General features: G+C 37.9%; 1 long non-coding RNA gene across 1 annotated transcript in view; it reads left to right on the plus strand.

The window, feature by feature from the left end:
* Nucleotides 1–3,423: 3,423 nt before the first annotated feature.
* The window catches only part of LOC131279901 (uncharacterized), a 31,245-nt gene continuing 14,525 nt past the window's right edge, over nt 3,424–20,143 (plus strand). Inside the window, exons 1-2 of the long non-coding RNA XR_009187399.1 lie at nt 3,424–3,572; nt 16,560–16,668. This is a non-coding gene — a long non-coding RNA (uncharacterized lncRNA). The remainder of the gene's footprint in view (nt 3,573–16,559; nt 16,669–20,143) is intronic.

Below are 20,143 nucleotides of genomic sequence, written 5' to 3' on the forward strand. Positions count from 1 at the left end.
CTCCCGGTTTACTCAGGCTCATTTAAAAGGATTTGGGAAACTTATGAAAATACACTCCTTTTTCTTCCATTAAAAAAAAAAATTACCTAAAGTCTGTACTTTATTCAGATTTCCTTAGTTTTTCCCTAATACCCTTTTTTCTTTTCCAAGTAACTCACTGCAATTTGGTTGTTATGTCTTCTTAGTCTAGTCTGGACTTTCCTAATTTTTGAGGAGTGCTGGTCACTGTATTTTGTAGACTGCTACTCAATTGGGATTTGTTTCATGTTTATTTCTCATGGTCATATGGGGTTAGACCACAGAGGTGAAGTGCCATTCTCATCATGTTAGATGAAGGTTGCCGGCTATCAACATGACTGATCACTGTTGGTGTTAAAGTTGAACACCTGGCAGAGGTAGTGTTTGTCAGGTGTCTATATTGTAAAGTAATTCTTTCTCCCTCTTTCCATGCTTGTCTTCTATGGAAGGAAGTCATTATGTACAACCCACTCTTAAGAGTAGAGAGTTATGCTTCATCTCCTTGTGGGCAGAGTATCTATATAAATTATTCTGAATTCTGCGTAGGTGATTTGTCTATTCTCTCCCATTAACTTATTTATTAAATCATTTATTTATGTGAATATAGGGTCATGGATGTCTTTATTTTGGAGTCACAACCCAACACTATTTTGTTACTCAAATTTTTTTCTTTTTTCGTATTTTTTTGGTTTCCCATTTTAGGACAAAGATGTTTAAGTCAAATGAAATAATTTATTTTCTCTGTGGCTTATGGACTCAAAGAACCCAGAGAAAGAAAGTAATGAATCTTAGCAAGCTTGTATTTTATCTCTGAGCACCTAGAGTTTTAAAATAAAGAAGATGGCTTCTTTTAATTAGTAATATTTCTTACAAATTGGAAAATATTTGTTTTTACTCTTCTACAGCTTCAAGGTTTTGCGTGTTTGGTTTGAATTGTATTTGAATTTGCTTTTTCGGTGGGTGGACATTTTTATTGTTTGGAAGAATTAAATAGCTTTGGCCTTAGTAAATATTAGGGCAATGATTATGAAACAGTATGATTAAGTCAGTTATCACCGAGGGGTGATATATAGTTATGCAACAAAGTGGGATGCTTATGAATTTGATTATGCTTAGTACAATTAACAAGTTTAGATTGCTATTTTCGGAAGTGTATTATGAACATTTGATTTGTGTTACAGTGGTGTGACAATTCTGAAACAGTCTATGTTAAAATATTTTGCATTGATAATTCAGGGAACATGAATATTTATCAACGACCTAGGTGGACACATTGCCTTTTTATCAATATCAGTTTTTACTGAACATCCACAAAGTTTGTGGAGCATGTTTCAAAGCTGGTTTTTATTAAAATGCTTTGAACATGGCAGGCCAAAGATGTATTCATGGAGATGTAAAAGTAAATATTAATGCCTACTTCTAGAAGGTGATAAAGCAGAACACAGTTCATTGACATTATTTGGAAATTATTCATAGTTTCAAATCTATAGCTTCTTTTGGTTTTGTAGTTACTGGGTTAGTTACAGGATTTCAATGTCCCAAACATTAATTATAATGATAATAAAAAATAATAACAATTGCTTGAGTATCTAAGATGGGCACCTTGTACTGCTGAGGTATTTTGCAAATAAAATCTCTAATAAACTGTAAACTTGGCATTATTGTTTTACATATGTAGATACTTATCACTCAAAGAGAACAAGTGCCATGGCTTTATTTTGTTTTTTTTCAAACACACCAACTTGGGGCCCTTGTACTCTTCTTCCCTTTTCTTTGAATACTCTGCCCCATTCCAGTCTTTGCTGGAATGGCTCCAGCAAACTGACTCCACCTTGTTAACTGGGTTTCAACCGGGATATCACCTGCTCCTTGATGTCTTCCCTGATGACGAAATGAGTTATCCCACTCTAACCTTCCTTCACTCTTCTCACACTCTTTACAGATTTAACATTATCCAAAAGTATTTTGTTCCTTTATTTGATTACTTGTTTCTCTCCACCTAGGTAATTTAAACTTAAGGAGGCAAGGACTTTAGCTACCCAGAGTAGCTATGCAATTTGGTTTTATGGACTGAATTAATGGCTAATTCCTAAAGAGCTCGTGAGGGCAGACCTGGTATTTGAACTCAAGCCTGTTTGGCTTCAAGGCCCGCTTTGTTTTCTAGTTGAAATCGAAGAAAAAAATCAAACATCCAGTACTGATCCATGATATTTGATAAAAAAATTTTTGAGTTTTGGCAAATATTTCACCCTACCCACAATAAAAGAGGTGAGTGGTACTAAGATTCCATAATAACATGATTCCCTCTGCTAGTGAAGAAGTTACCCTAATTAGTAGTCAGTTGTCATGATAACACGAAATATTTGTTACATTTGTACAGTATCACATATTTCATGGATTCTTAGCATTTCAAAAAGTGATTCTCCATTAGATTAATTTGAGATATTATAGATATATAAAAATGGGTGGGGGGGGAGACCCTTATTTCCTTAAAACCTTTCACAATCCAGAGGTTCCACAAATTTAGGTTATCCTTCCCAGCCATTAGATTGAATTAATGAGGTTACACTGAATTTCTGAGCTCTTTTTCTCGCCAACAGATGTGTACAAATGTCTCTTTTGGGGGAATGTAAGCCATCATGGTATCCGGAAACTAGGCCATAGTTGAGGCATTTGAAGGGAAACAGAGTATCCAAGAAATAGCTGACTGCATAACTAAGAAATCAATCATTGCCCAGGTTGCTTTATTGGCATAATTGTCAATGATTTATAGAATGATGGCAGGAGTCCAACTGGGCATGTGTCTCCTTAATACCATTATAGTGCTCTGGCCTGGGATCTTAGTTAAGGGGACATAATTGGACTGGGGAGGAAGTTTTAAAGACACCCATTTAAATCAGCTAATAACCAACAATGTAATATTTCCCATGAAATACTTCATTTAACAGTGTGAAAATTTGTGAGGTATTTTAACAGAATCCTAAAGCACAATTGTGCTTAAAGCAAATCAGAAAATATCTCTCAAGCAGTTGTACAAAAAAAATCTAGTGTTTTGCTTATATTTAGTGTGACAGTACTTTATTAATCAATATTCTCACATGGAAAAAAGTTGTGTATGGAAAATAATTATCTGTTGAGTGCTGACAACACCGGAAGGGGCTTAGAGGCAGTAGGTGTGCAATTGGCCAACTGATAGATTCTGTACATTTAAAAGGAGTAATGTAAGGTTTAGCTACTATGTTGCATCTTGTAACTTACTTGTTAAATTTATTCAGGAAAGATGGCTTTAGTGATTTTTCTGGGAACTAACTAGCGGGTTGTGAGAGATAATTAACAAAACTTCCTGTTTCTTCTCTTGGAACAGATGGATATTTTTGAAATGCAGCAGAGCACTGAGCTCAGTTTGAGGGCATGCATAGTTGAGTTGCTTCTGTTTGTATAATGAGGTGCTACTTGCTTGTATTCCAGAGGTCTACAGCCTTTTATCAGCAGAGTCATACAACTCATTTCCACGGAACGAAGTAGCTAAATGCAGCAGCCAACACTGGCTTCAGGTACAGACTTTTAAGGACACTGCCCAAATAGCTTTTTTCCCCCTGTTGTTTTTTTTCTATCTGATAAAACACATCTTGTCTATCCTATTATCTTAGCTATTTGGGTGCCAGCATTTAAAAATGATCTAGCTTTCTGGGTGGAACCATTGAAAGGGCAGATATAAAGCAAGAGTTCATTGTTGGTTTAAGGTACTGGGGCTTGGAATCCAAGATCAGTAACATAGTAAGAAGACAAAGATAGAGAGGACAGGCTACCCACAAACATTTTCCTGTTAGTTCACTATTCAGATGAGAACTCCTCCCTGTGACAAGTCAAGTTTTAGGCAAATGCAGGTGATTGTAGCAGAAAGAAGGCTCCTTTATATGCACCACATGTTTCTCGTATTTTTCCTATGCCCAAAGAGCTAATGTAGGGGTAAATTTTATTGATAACTCTCCAAAGCACTGCATATTTATTTTTTTTGCTGCTCCTGAGGAGGATTTACTATGAAGTGAATAAAGCTATAAAGCTAAAGCTTCATGGTTCTCGACTTTCAAGGATCCCTTCCAAATCTTTCCAAAGAGGAAATGTAGAAATCTGTATTTGGAATTTTCTTTTCTTTTCTTTCTTCCTCTTCTCACCACAAAATGAGTAAGCTTCATGTCCACAAAACCTGGATCTTCCCTGTTTCATGAGAAGGAGATAGAATGGAAAACAAAAACTCTTTCTTGGTTTCTGGAAGACAAACAATGCTTTGATAGTTCCTATGGGAGTTTTTTGAATTGACTTCAACCATTGTCAAAAGTGATTATTTAGGTAGGGAAGTGGCTCAAGCAATTGGGCTTCTGCATACTACATGGGAGGTCCCAGGTTCGGTTCCTGGTGCTTCCTAGAGCTGGTGTGCTGGGTAGATATGGTGAGCTGATGCTACAAGATGACACAGAATAGACACAAAGAGGAAAGACAATGAGAGACACAACAAACCTGGGAGCTGAGATGGCTCAGGTGGTTAAGCACCTCTCTCCCACGTGGGAGGTTCCAGGTTTGGTTTCTGGTGCCTCCTAAAAAGATGAGCAGACACAGAGAGCACACAGCAAGTGGACAGAGAGCAGACAGCAACCACAAACAATGGGGGAGTATAAATAAATAAAATAAATCTTTTTTTAAAAAAAGTGATTATTTAGCAAGAACCCCAGAGTAAAGGATGGGGAAACTCAAAAAAGCATGGAAGGGCTATAAGATTTGGTGCGTGTTCCACCTCACCATCATTGAATGATAACAGAGAAACATGTTGGGAACTTGAGAAAAACACTTTTGGTTGCATCTTTAGGCTGAGCTCCTTGAGGGCAATTTGTTTTTGTTTTTTGTTTTTTTTTTAAGATTTATTTATTTATTTATTTATTTATTTATTTAATTCCCCTCCCCTCCCCCGGTTGTCTGTTTTCTGTGTCTTTTTGCTGCGTCTTGTTTCTTTGTCAGCTTCTGTTGTCGTCAGCAGCACAGGAAGTGTGGGCAGCGCCATTCCTTGGCAGGCTGCTCCCTCCTTCGCGCTGGGCGGCTCTCCCTATGGGTGCACTCCTTGCGTGTGGGGCTCCCCTACGCGGGGGACACCCCTGTGTGGCACGGCCCTCCTTGCACGCATCAGCACTGCGCATGGGCCAGCTCCACACGGGTCAAGGAGGCCCGGGGCTTGAACCGCGGACCTCCAATGTGGTAGACCGACGCCCTAACCACTGGGTCAAAGTCGGTTTCCCAAGGGCAATTTGTTTAATTGAATTTAATTAGAAGAGAATGCTGAGCAGCAGTCTGCAACATCAATATCTTTTTTTTTTTTAAGATTTATTTATTTATTTATTTCACTCCTCCCTCCCGCCCCCGCCCTGGTTGTCTGTTCTCTGTGTCTATTTGCTGCATCTTGTTTCTTTGTCTGCTTCTGTTGTTGTCAGCAGCATGGGAATCTGTGTCTCTTTTTGTTGAGTCATCTTGTTGTGTCAGTTCTCTGTGTGGGTGGTGCCACTCTTAGGCAGGCTGCACTTTCTTTCGCGCTGGGCGGCTCTCCTTACGGGGTGCTCCCCTTGCGTGCAGCACTCCTTGCACACATCAGCACCGTGCATGGGCCAGCTCCACACGGGTCAAGGAGGTCTGGGGTTTGAACTGCGGACCTCCCATGTGGTAGATGGGTGCCCTAACCGCTGGGCCAAGTCAGTTTCCCAACATCAATATCTAAAACAAGCATTGTGGTGCATTTAGATAACCTGGATACTGAATTAACTAAAAGGAAAGCAAACTTTAATTTGTTTCAAGCTTAGAGATAATTTTCCTGACATGAGCAGTATAACTGAGTAGGAATACATGCTTTTGGTAAAAGACACATAAATTGGCTCTTCCTTACTCTCACAGGCTGAATGTCTTGTTTCATGTGGTATCCTCGGACAAAGTAAAGTGCTCACCACAAATATTTGTTGAAAATATATACTATATATATATACACACACACACACATATATATTTAGGTACCTACAAACAATAGTTATGACTTATAAATAAGTAAATTTATAGTTTGCTTACATATCATTGAGTTCATTACAAGCCTGCTTAAGTGAAGAGAAGTTACCATAGCACTTATAATCCCAAGAGTGTAAGTTGGACATAGAGGAAATTCTGTTATAAATTGTAGGCACATAATCTTTCTCCCTCTCCCAAGAAAGAAAAAAGTAGTCTCCTGCTGTTACAGCTCTTATGATAATGTGTTAATATCACAGTTGGTAAGGTATTTTAAAAGAATCAGAAATTGGTCCAAGGACTCAGGAAAAATCCCTAGGGAAAATAATTTTTTTTTTTGATACAGAAACTCTTTTAAGATATCACCTAAATGGAATAAAAAAGTTTTTAAAGCTATATAAGTTAAAGAGGTACATTCTACATGAAAATGAAAAAAAACAACAGAAGATAGTACTCCATTCCTTTTTTTGGAGAGGGGGTATATCTTGCCTTTCATATCCTTCACCTGGTATTTGCAATGATAAAATACTTAAACTTGAGTTTTGCTGTTACTTAAGTTGTTCAACATACTCATATTTAAAAATGGCATTGTTGAGAACTTGGTGCAATAGTTTTATTTCAATTGAGTCACCGAGGTAAACTTCAAGTGTTCTATCAAGATGGAAGACTGAACACGAATGTCTGAAAAGAAAATATGGGAAATGAAAGAAAATAAACAAATAAAAAGAGAAGGATGCCATGTGTGGATGAGATATTCTAAAAAGTCTCTAAGATCAAAGGAGAACAGAATGTTGATGGACTATGACTATTTTTTTGAATGAAAAACTGTCAATCTAGGGCATTCAGGCAGGAATGACTTCAATGGAAAGAACTGATATGCCAGGAAAACCTCTCTAGGAACTTTAGTTCAGAGTTTGTCAGATACAATGAATCCATCCAGATTTAATCTTAACTAACAGATATACCAGAAAGACAGAGCAAAGGGGAAGATATTAACAAAACAATAAAAGAAGAAAAATTTCCAGAGAAATAGAGCAATGCAATTCTTTATTATTGAAAGCTCTTACCCAATGTTGAGGTGAATGAGTGAAAAAAGACCTACATCTAGACACACTATCATGAAATTTCAGGTAACAAACTCTAAACAGCATGTCTGAGAAGCTCTCACAGAGAAAATATAAGTCACAAACAAAAAATTAAGATTCATACTGTCATGTGGCAACCCCAGATACATGGGATCTTGAAGACAGCTGAGAAAATCCTGTCAAATTCTGAGAGAAAATTACAGCCAATAAAAGTATAAAGGGAAATACAGACTTAAAATTATTAATTTTTATTTTTTAAAATTTTATTGAAGTATATCATTTATACATGAACATTCATAAACAATAAATATATAGTAAAAGTTGTGAACTTACAAAAAAAACATGCATAACATTATACAGGGATCTCATACATCACCCACCACCAACACCTTGCATTGTTATGAAACATTTGTTACAAATTATGAAAGAATATCATCAAAATATTACTAACTATAGTCCATATCTTACATTTGATATATTTCCCCCAACCCACCCTATTATAATTATTTTTAATATATTTTTATTACAGAAGTTGTGAACTTGCAAAACTATCATGCACATGTGTAAAATTCCCATACAATACCCCTTTACCAACACACCACACCATGGTGGAACATTTGTTACAGATTGTAAGATAATATCATCAGACTATTACTACCAACCTTGGTCCACTTGGCACATTTTTTCTATACCCCCCCATTATCAATGCAGTACATCTTTGGCATTGATGCTAGAATATTATAGTATTTCTGTTAACTACAGTCCAGAGGTCACACCAATTGTGTTTTTCCCATACTTCTTCACATTCCCACCACTCTGCAATAGTGAAGTACATCCTCTCTAGCTCACAGAAGGACACTTCTGCATCTGTACCATCAACCACAATTCTCACCCAACTCTGGGTTACTGTGTTAGGGAAATACAGACTTTTTCAAACATACAAGGACTTGGAATTCTTACTTGCAGGCACTCTTGCTTAGAAAATTACTTTATGGTATATTCCAGAAAAACAGGGTTAAAACCAAGAAAGAGAAAAATGGGGCATCAAAGAAGCTATAGAATGAACGAAGAATCCAGTGAAAAGGCACCACAGCATAATAGTTGTGCTGGAAACTTCTGAAGCTCTCTTGAAGCACGACTCAAGAACAAGAAAGAAACAGATTTCAAAGATTAGACAGAATGGGATAAAAGCTAATGTCATGAATGACAGTGAAGCAGGCAAGCTCTTCTCTCATGAGAAAACAGAAAACAGAATTAGAAAAGGAGGAACAAACAAACAAAAGCTATATAGGAAAGTCACAAGCTAAATATTAAGCAAACTAAAATATAGCACAATTTTGAGAAATTACTGTAAAGATAGGAAAAAGAATACATTTGACTTTGATGCTAGGAACATTTTTCTCTGAGTTGCCTGGAAATGTGATACTGGATCCTGCATCAGTTAGGGTTTGGCTATAAGTAATAGATAGTTCCAAATAATAGTAGTTTAAGGAAGACAGTGGAGTTTTATTCCTCTCTCATAGTAAAGTAGGAACTTTAGGGCTGATGTGGTATCTTCATGATCATCAGGGAATGCAGGATCTTCTCATCTTTTTGCTCTGCCAAACTCCACATGAGTCCAACATATTTGTAACTATCAGAAAAATAAAAATCATAAACTATTGAAAGAGGTTGCTTCTGTAATTGGACCTAGGATGGGGAGGGTTGGAGCAGCAATTGCTGCTTTTAAAAAAATTCCACTTTTAATGAAGCTTTAGATTCCACAAATGATACATAAAAATATAGGGGGATTCCCATATACCCCACCTCCTCCCCAACTTTCCTCCATTAACAAATCTTTCATTAGTTACAATGATTAGTTAAAACATCTTACATTTGTTACAATTAATGAACACATATTGAAGCGTTGCTACTAAATGTGGTCTGTAGTTACATTATGGTTTACAGTTGTACCACACATTTTTGTAGGTTTTGACAAAATGTATAATGGCCTGTATCCATCATTGCATATCATTCAGAAAAATTCCAATATCCCCCAAAAGCTTCATGTTACACCTATTCTTCCCTCTCTCTCCCCTCAGAACCTCTGATGACAACTGCCTTTATATCAATGTTATAAGACCTTCCATTGCTAGAACAATAGTAAGTCTACTTTAGTCCATAGTTGCATTCCTCCCTTATGTTTGCTCATTCTTCAGTCTTGAGGATGTTGGGATAGTGATGCTCTATTTCTGATTGAGAGGTGGCTTAGATCCCATAAGGCAAGTGGATGGAACTATCTTGCTTGCAGTTGTAGATACTCTCTGGTTTTTGAGATGGGCACCATCCATCATCATCCTTTTGTTAGTTGTCCTGTGCAAGCCTGATGAACTGGAGAGTAGGTGTTGCAATACTGCTGAGAGTCAAGGCTCAAGCAGCGTATGAACAGAATGAAGATTTAAGTCTCTGGTACACATATTTAAAGAGTATAGTGCTAATTACAGGTTCAAATAAAAGGGGCAATAGACCCATATATAGGGAAATTATAAATGCATCTAACTTTGTTACATTGGAAAAATATATTCCAGGGTAAGGCCGATTGACAGGGTGCTGAATTCCTGAGATTGCCTGCCCTGACTATAGTGTCTAGATGTTTCTGGAGCCCTCAGGAGCACCCCTCCTTGAGGCACTGTTTACTGTGGCAGTCATTGAGACCCTCCTGAGACATGCATAAGTGTAACCTCTGTAATGACTTACTGACTGATTTTGAAATTTCTTAGCCATAAAACTCATTTGTAATTAATATTTCCCCCTCTTGGTCAAGGTCTTTTTTCAAATGCATTGCTAGTTGGCACTTGGTAATAATCCGTCAGTGCCAGGGAGGCTTACCCCAGGGGTCATGTCCCACACTGATGGGAAGGTAGTGTGTTTATATGTTGAGTTTGGCTTAGAGAGAGGCCACATATAAGCAGCAAGGAGGCTTTTAGGAGGTTACTCCAAATAGAAACTCTGTACCCATCAGTCAATAAATCCATCATCTTGTCCCTGGTAACCTCTAATTTACTTTCTAGCTCTATTAATTTGCTTATTCTAGTATTTCATATAAATGAAATAATAAAATATTTGTCCTTTTGTGACTGGCTTATTTCATTCAACCTGATGTCTTCAAGGTTTATCCATATTGTAATATATGACTTAATTCCTTTTTATAGCTGAATAATATTCCATTATATGTGTATACCACATTTTGTTCATTCATCTGTTGATAGGCACTTGGGTTGTTTCTACCTTTTGACTATTGTGAATAATGTTACTATGATTATTGGTGACAAATATTTGTGTGAGTTCCTGTTTTCAGTTCTTTTGTGTGTATACTTAGAAGTAGAATTGCTGGACCCTATGGTGATTGTTTAACTTTTTGTAGAACCATCAAACTGTTTTACACAGTGGTTGCACTTTTTTTTTTTAAAGATTTATTTATTTATCTCCCTCTCCCCCGGGTTGTCTGTTCTCTGTGTCCATTCGTTGTGTGCTCTTCTGTGTCCACTTGTATTCTCATCAGGTGACACTGGGGATCTATGCCTCTTTTTGTTGTGTCATCTTGCTGTGTCAGCTTTCTGTGTGTGTGTGGCACCACTCCTGGGTGGGCTGTGGTTTTGTGTGGGGCAGCTCTCTTTGTGCAGAGGCCACTTGTTGTGTGGGGGGCACCCTTATGTGGGGGCATCCCTGCAAAGGCTGGCACTCCTTGCATGCAGCAGCACTGTGCATGGGCCAGCTCATTACACGCCTGGGTATTGAACCCTTGGACCTTTTGTATGGTAGGTGGATGCTCTATCTGTTGAGCCACATCCAATTCCCTGCAATTTTTTCTTAGGTACTAGGTGTCAGGGATTGAACCCAGAACCTCATATGTAGGAAGCTGGCACTCAACCACTGAGCCACACTGGCTTCTCTAAATTGGTCTATCATTTGCCCTGCTTGTTGTTTGTTACTGTTTTTTCAGGAGGCACGGGGAACTGAACCTGGGACCTCCCATGTGGGTGGTGGGCACTCAACTGCTTGAGTCATATCCACTCCTTGTACATTCTACCAAAAATGTGCAAGGGTTATAATTTCTTTATATTATCACCAACACTTGGTATTTTTAATTAATAGCCATCCTAATGGGTAGGAAGTGGAATTTCATTGTGGTTTTGATTTGCATTTCCCTAATTACTAATGATGTTGAGTATCTTTTCATATGTTTACTCGCCACTAGTATATCTTCTTTGGAGAAATGTCTATTCAAGTCCTTTGCCCATTTTTAAATTGGTTTGTTTGTCTTTTTGTTGTTGAGTTGCTTGTATTATTTTGGTAAAAAAATAACCACAAAGGATAAAATAAATCGTAAATGGAGAGATCCATTTCATATTGCTTTAGTCCAAATGTCACCTCCTCAGAGAAATCATGTTTATTACCCCTATAAAATGCCACAACCACTCTTCCCATTCCCAGGAAACTCTCTTGTTCTTTATCTTGTGCTTATTTTTTCTTCATTAGCACTTACCAGTATCTGAAATCATACTATTTATTTATTTATGTGTTAATTGGCACCTCTCCTAACTAGAATGTCAGTTCCATAAGGACAAAGACATTATTTTAATTTTTCATTTGCTTATCTCCAAAAGCTACAACAGTGCTTAGAAAATAGTATGCAATTAATAAATGTTTGCTGAATAAATACACTCCTGAATAAATATTTAGGAGTTATTAGAATCACAGGGGTATAAATAAAAAGCTTGGATATCTGTCTTAAGAAACCCATAATATATATTAGTATCAAGAGATGCCAATAAGAAATGCCTTAAAACCTAGTTTACTAAAGTGTGTTCTAGTTTCTTAAAATAGTTTTGTGGGAAGCGGACTTGGCCCATTGGTTAGGGCATCCATCTACCACATGGGAGGTCCACGGTTCAAACCCTGGGCCTCCTTGACCCGCATGCAGCTGGCCCATGTGCAGTGCTGATGCACGCCAAGGAGTGCCGTGCCATGCAGGGGTGTCCTCGCGTAGGGGAGCCCCATGTGTAAGGAGTGCACCCCATAAGGAGAGCTGCCCAGTGCATATGAAACTCTTTTATGCCATAATAATCTTATTAACATCTTGTGGAGATAGACTTCCTGGAGCACACTTTAAAAAATACTGCTAAATGGGTTACTTAAAGATAATATAGTGCAAACTATATATAAATTTTGAGAAGTTCAAGGAAATATGAAGAGTCCAGACTTAAACCCAGTGATCAAGGGGTTTTGTCACCACATGTGAAAAAATAAGAGATGGGGAGTTGGTCCTTATATTTCCTTCTTTGGCCAAGTATAGTTGTAATGAGAGAAAGAAATGCTGGGATGGAATTAGATGGTTGAGTGTGTAAGATAGCCCTTCTTCCCCCATATCCAGAGGGCGATGCTATAGCTCTTTCCTGCACTTGAAAAGGAAAATTTAGAGGAGTATAGTGTGCATTTTAGACTCAATTTAATTTATTATTCTTCTATTGTTAAAACAGTCTATTTGGAGTATACCAAGTAGAACTGAGGCATTGTAAAAAGACATGAGAAATTCTTGAAACTTGGATGGAAACATTTAACCATTCTGGTAAACTTTGTACTTCTCCTGAAACACTCACAAAGTCTTTATCCTACTCCTTTTTTTTTTCCCTCCAAAGAGTATCAAATAAAGATAACATATTTTTAAAATTATATCTCTCTTTGATTTTTACTTTCTTAACATATGATTTTTTTTGGTAGCAGTGGAAATTAGAAATTGCCTTTTAAACTCTGTCACAGCATTATTATAATGTTATATTAATCATAATTGTCAATCATTTTGGTCATACTCCTTGTGGATATCTATTTTATGGATCATAATTATAGTATTAAGTACTCATTAAGTGTGGCTTGAGGATTCTTTCATTACTTCTAACTTCTGCGATAAATCAGGATTAGTTTCTCCACTTCCCAGATTAGGAAACAAAAAACTTTATTCATTCCAGTTCATTTTTGGTTTATTAAAAAAATACACAAATGCTTTAGTCAATAACTTCAAACATATTCTTGAAGACCCTCATATTTAAGTTTATTTGATTAATGTACACAGCAGTTAAAAAACAGTCCAGATAAACAAGGGTACCCTTTGGGTAGGCCCCCATATGAAGAAATGTACTGGTTGGTTCACTTAAGAATCAGTGATACCCACTTTCCTTTGCTTTTACATCAGAACGTTGAGGTACAAGGAAAAGCCATTTGAATCTTCAATTAGAAGATTCTAACTAGACTAATCTTGAATCAAGGCCCTGACTTGGTGTTTGCAAGGACATTTTTGAATCTAATCAATATATATATATAGAACAACTTGAAATTTACATTTTTGGTTGGTCAAAACTGGTTGACAATCAGTAATTTCATATATTTCAACCTAATAAAGATGAGTTTCAAGAACCACCTTAGTCAAATTTTCCCCAGGGCAACCGTACCTCACATGTCACTCAGCTCTAGTTGAGATCCATTCAGGAAGCATGTTGGACAGTCTACGGAAGAAAGAAGTGTAAGGGCATGATCTGGTGTAAAACAATAATTTTCCAGTCCAGTGTAACAAAGAAGACAATATATTAAATTGAAGGTTAGGGTAAAAGGAGATCCTCCTAGCATAACCAACTAACAGGTCCTTGAATTGACAGATAGTTCTACTTTTAATTTTTGTCCCAAAACATCCCAAGTCAACTAAGAGAAAGAACTTCACAGAGAAACTTTTCAAGGCCTATCTTGATTTTCTCTGGGTTGAAAAATAATCTAAAATCTAATTTGATTTATGTGCTATGTTCTTTTTGAAAGTCTAGATGGGGCAGAAATACTGTTGTGTGAACTCTTCCCAATTCATCCATACTGACGTGCCTGTACATGATCTGAATACCAGGTGACAGGGAAGCAGACTTGGCTCAATGGATAGGGTGTCTGCCTACCACATGGGAGGTCTGCGGTTCAAACCCAGGGCCTCCTTGACCTGTGTGGAGCTGGCCCATGCACAGTGCTGATGCATACAAGGAGTGCTGTGTCACGCAGGGGTGTCCCCCGCAAAGGGGAGACGTATGCGCAAGGAGTGCATCCCCTAAGGAGAGCCACCCAGGGCCAAAAGAAGTGCAGCCTGCCCAAGAATGGTGCCTCACACACGGAGAGCTGACACAACAAAAGGAAACACAGATTCCTGGTGCCACTGAGAAGGATAGAAGCAGTCACAGAGGAACGCACAGCGAATGGACACAGAGAGCAGACAACTGGGGCAGGTGGGGAGGGGCAGGGAAGGGGAGAGAAATTTTTTTAAAAATCTTAAAAAAAATAAAGTTCATTAAAAAAAAAAAAATACCGGGTGACATGAGATATGAATGTGCTGCCATAATATTTAACTAAACTCAAGTAGAAAATAATTAGAAGCATCAACATTTTTGGTGAGTGTTTCCTAAGTTTGGTCACAGATGCTATTGTTTTATCCTTCAATAAATTACTGTATATCCCCATGAAGACTTGCAGTTGTTCAAAACATATCTGGTCTATGGGGTAAGAGTAGAGTGGAGCCTCCCCTATTGTGCAACCAGGAATGGCATGATCGGATATCTTCTAGAAGCAGCGAGAATAACAAATTGTACTGTGGAAAGGATGTCAGTGTGGCAAATTGCATTTTACAAAAAGATGGCCAAAACAATAACCCCCAACCCAAAGTTCTTCTACAACTGTGTCATTCCCAGTCAAGAGGTAGAGTTTTGTCCCCTCTACCTCCGTCTGTCCCAGCTCACAGTCGATAGAGAATGCCAACTTGATAGCCAGGTGAGTGAGACATTGTGATGTGAATCTTCCAACTCTGTTGAGCTGTCACAGCTAATGCCACATGGAGCAGTCTTCCTTGCCGAGTCCTGATCAAATTACATATCCTTGAGCAAAATAAATGGTTCTTATTGCTTTAAGCCACTATAGTTTGAGTTGATTTATTATGCGGCAATAGAAAACAGAAAGCTAGAGGCTTTAACTGAGGCACAGATAAACAGTAAAAACAGAGCAAACTGTGCATCCTCCATACTAGGCTTTACCCTTTGCTCTCTTTTACCAGTCTAAATCACCCCAGTTCCCATTTCCTTTCCTTCTATCACCTGCTTATTTTTCATTGTTTTGATTACTCTTCCCTAAGTCCTCTCTCAGGTTTTGAGACCCCAAGCTAGATACATTATGTTAATAAAGGCTTGATTAAAGCTGAGAGTAATTAGAGGATTAAGTGTAATTCCTACATTCTATTATCTTATTTATAGAACTTGATGGCAGGCTCTAAATTTTAACAGCAAGTGCTGAATGCAGGATTTAAACTGACATGGAGTTCCTTCCGACTTCAATAGACTTAAAATTTTTAAAAATTAAATTAAACATTGCAAGCACATAGAAAGTTATAGTGAAGACTGCAGCACTTACCCAATCTCTCTTGTATCAACTCTTAAATGTTAACCATATGTGGTATAGATTAAAAAATTTATAGATACAATTAATGCCCCTTGGCCATCTTGGCTATCTTGGCCAATCATGCAAAGACTGCCAATGCAAAATACCAGAAATCGGTTGGATTTTATAATGGGAATTTATTAAGGTAAAAACTTACAGTTCCAAGGCTGTGAAAATGTCTTAACCAAAACATCATCAGAGATGTTTTCTCACCAAAGGTCTGCTGCTGGCAATCCTGGACTCCTGCCATGTGGCAAGGCACAATGGCAGTGCCTTCTAAAGATGGTTTCTCTTGGAGCTTAACTGTGGGTGACCAAGCATATGGCTTGTCTCACCCTTCTCCTCATTGCTTCAGCTTTGGCTGCTCCATTGATTCTGGCCTCCAGCCTCTCTCTCAGCCTCTTGGGATTTCTCTGTCTACCTGATTGTGGAGTCCCCTCTCCCAGGGCAAGATAAAAGGGCAGCTTTTCCTCTCTTCTCTCCTCTGTTTATATAGGACTTCAGTAAAGGATTAAGACCCACTCTGAGTCCCACAATTTAATCAAAGGCCCTTAACTGAAGCAAGCTAATCAAAAATTATATAACCAAAAGCTTCTTAGTTTAAGAACATACTTTTTTTGGGGTCCACAAAAGACTCAAACAAGGACAGTGGTCCTTCCCCAATACTATTCCTTCTCCCAGAAAAAACGACTATACTAAATTTGTTATTCATCTTTCCAATGAATTATGCTTTTACAAATGTAGGCATAATAATAATATATGTGATATTGCTTTGTTTTAAACTTTATTTCCGTGGAATTCTTATATACCTTTCTACACCTTGTTTTTTAAAAAAATCTATCCATCTAAACTCCTATATTGTATTTTATTGTGTGATTATAAACATAATTAATCTAATCTTATACTTATGGACATTTCATTCATTTCCAGATTTTTGCTCTTATGAATCATGCTGTATTTTACATTCTTGGACATGTCTTACTGTACCCACATGAAGAAGTTTCCCTAGGGACAATACCTAGAAGATGAATTGCTGAGTGTAAGTATATATAGGTTTAGTAGATAGTGTCAAATTGCTCTTCAATATGTTTTTGCCAGTTCAATTTCTATTAGCAGTGTTGAAAGCTCTTATTCCATCACACCCTACCAAAATTTGAGATTATTAGACTTTCTAATTGTTGCCAATTAAATGAATGAGTGTTTGCATTTCTTGATTGTCGCAGTGTGGGCTCGCCTGGAGGGCCGCTGCAGGGGCGGTGTGGGCCCGGGCGGAGGGCTGCAACACACGGAGGGGCCTTCCGAGAAGGCGCTCCGGGGCCGGCAAGGTGCGGAGGATGCGCGGTAGGAAGAAGACTACCGAGGAGACCAGGATCTGTGCGCAAGTCTGATTTATTCAGGAAGTACAGCGGTTAATATAGGGCGAAGACGGGGGAGGAGCAGGGGGCGTGGCCGGGGCGGCAGATGGCTGATAGGTTCGTGCAGGGGTGCATCACTGGTTGCGGGCAGAAGACGGGGTAGCCAGGGTTCTCGGCGGCAGCGAGGCGGGGCTGTCATGGCGCGGCGGTGGCCCTCGGGGGAGAGGCGGGGTTAGGCCACCGAGGGGGAAGCGGGCGCAGCTGGGCAGAGGGGCGGGCAGTACGCCCGAACCCCAAGCGGAGGGCCTTAACGCCCGTTCCCGCCACCCGGGTCCGACTCGCACCGGCGCCTGGAGACGAGCCGACCCTTGCTGTCGCCGTGCTCCCACACGGTGCCACCCTACATATGATTATTAATGCTATTGAGTATCTTTTGTACATTCATATCTTTAGTATCTTTTGTCTAATTCTCTAGTCAATTTTTGTCTTTTTCTTATTCATTTGTAGAATTTCTATACAACTTTTGTATAGTAACTTTTTGTCAGTTTTATGTGTTTCAAATACTTTTTCCAAGCTTGTGGACTGTATTTTACATTTTTACGGTATTTTCTCTTGAATGGAAGTTTTTAATTTTTAATTTTAAATTTGTTAATCTTTTCCTTTATATAAGTTGATGATTTTCTTCTGTTCTGCTAAATGGATCCATTTCTACCTAAAAATCATTAAGATATTTTCCTTAATTTTTCTAAATGTTTTAAACATTTGTTTTTACATTTAGATCTTTCATTTTTTTCCAATTTATTTTTTATATATTTTTAGGTATGGATCTAATTTTTTTCCATGTGGATAATTTACTGCTCCTGACCATGTTTTCTGAACAGTTAATCCTTCTCCACTGATTTGTGTCACCACCTCAGACATATACAACATCTCTATACAAATATTCAGTTTCTAGGCCCTTCTTTCTGTTCCACTGTTTTATTTGTCTAGCCTTGTGTAAAAATCACACTATTGCCATTACTATAGCTTTATTTTAAGTTACAATGTCTAATAGAACAAGTCTCTATACCTTGTTTTTCTAGATTGTTTTACTGTTTCTTGGTCCTTTCCTCTTTACTGTGAATTTTAGGATCAGCTTGTCAAGTTCCTTGAAAATATTGTTTGGGGTTTTGATAGTATTCAATTGAGATACAATTGACATCTATATAATTTTGAGTCTTCCGATTCATGGCTATAATCTAACTTTCCATTTATTTTAGTCTTCTTTTATATCCTTTAATAAGATTTTGCCATTTTCTCCATACATGTCCTGAACATTTTTTATTAGATTTATTTCAAAGTGCTTTGTGGTTTTTGGTGTTAATGTGAATAGTATCTATTTTTATACTCCATTTTCTAATTTGCTTTAGTGATTTCTAATTGCTTTTACTGATAAAATAAAATATATTGACTTTTGTATGCCTACCTACATCCAAGCTTTATCATTTCACTGGCTGTGTGATCTTAGAAAAGTTGTTTAACCTTTCTGTGCATCATGTTTTTGGGGAAAGAATAACTGTACCACTCCAAATGGGTTATTTTATTAGGTGACTTCATAATCTTTGGAAAGTACTTAGAACTCTATTTGGCCCATAGTGATAATTCAATATGTGTTAGCCAGTGAAATTACTTTCATATAGGAACTTGGCTGAATCTCTTATTGGTTCCAATTGTTTGCCTGTAGATTTTCTTAAATATAACTATATAATCACATTGTATGTAAAAACCAGTTTCTTTTATAATTTTTATATGTTTTATTCATTTTCTTACCTTACTGAAGTACCTAAGACTTTCAGTATAATAGTCAACCAAAAAAAAAGTGACAGAAGGATAAATATCTTATCTAGACTGTGATTTAAAGGGGAGTGATTCTACAGTTTTATCATTAAATATGCTGATTGCTACATGATTAGAATGATAAAATTTCTCAGGATAAGAAAATTTCTTTATAGTCATAATTTTAAAATAATTTTTTGGAACGAGTATTAAATACTGTTTCATTATCTATTTAGATTATTATATGCCTTTTCTCCAACATCAAGCTCCAAAGGATAGGAAAGGAGCAGCAACTGAAAGGTGAAGACATAGGTTAGGAGCTGGGTGGAAACTAGATGGAAACCAGACTGGGATGGAAACAAAGCAACATGATGCAAAGTGTGTAGGTGTGGAGAGCTGGCTTAAAACTGATAACAACAGGGAAGTGGATGTGGCTCAAGCAATTGGGCTCTTGTCTATCATATAGGAGGTCCAGTGTTTGATGCCCAGGGCCTCCTGGTGAAGGCACGCTGGCCCATGTGGTGAGCTTGCCCATGTGGAGTTCTGGCCTGCACGGAGTACTGGCCTGCACAGGCGAGCTGCCCCATGCAGGAGTGCTGCCCCACGCAGGAGTGCTGGCCCACGTGGAGAGCTGGTGCAGCAGGATGATGCAACAAAAAGAGACACAGAGGAGAGACAATAAGAAAAGCAGCAGATTAGGGAGTTGAGGTGGTGTGAGAGAATGATCACCTCTTTCCTACTCGGGAGGGAGGGGGATAACTAAATCTTAAAAAAAAAATTGATAACAACAACTTTATCAGTAATAGTTAACAGTAACATTCCCCACCATATCCTTTGAACACAATAGCAATAAAATGGCATACATTTCATTTCGTGTTTTAAAAAGTGTAGTTATTTCATGATCTCTTATGAAACACAGCATAGAAAAAATCTGAAATAATGAAGAGAAATTGTCCATAACACTTTGACCTAAGAGGCAGTATAATTCCAACTGGATCTTTAGTCACAAAATCATCCTAAATAGCTTGTTGAAATTCAATCTGTAATATGGTATAGAGTTTCCAAATGGGACAACTTCTCCCGAGTTGCTCATTTAAGTCATTAAGCATGTGAGTCATTAAGAGGCTGGGCATTTTCTTTTCCCTTCTTTTTTATAATCAAATAATTTTTATGGTTATTTGAAAGTTTATGGTGCTGGGATGGATCTAATTCTGGGGATATGGACAAGGTAAAAAGCTGGTTCACACCCATGTAACACATTCCAAAGCCTGCTTGTGATGAGTGCTTGGACAGGTTTTGAAGCTGATCTATCTCTTTAAATGACACCTGGGCCCTGGCCTGGAT

The sequence above is a fragment of the Dasypus novemcinctus genome, chromosome 9 (genome assembly GCF_030445035.2).
Source record: "Dasypus novemcinctus isolate mDasNov1 chromosome 9, mDasNov1.1.hap2, whole genome shotgun sequence".
In the NCBI taxonomy this organism is placed as follows: domain Eukaryota; kingdom Metazoa; phylum Chordata; class Mammalia; order Cingulata; family Dasypodidae; genus Dasypus; species Dasypus novemcinctus.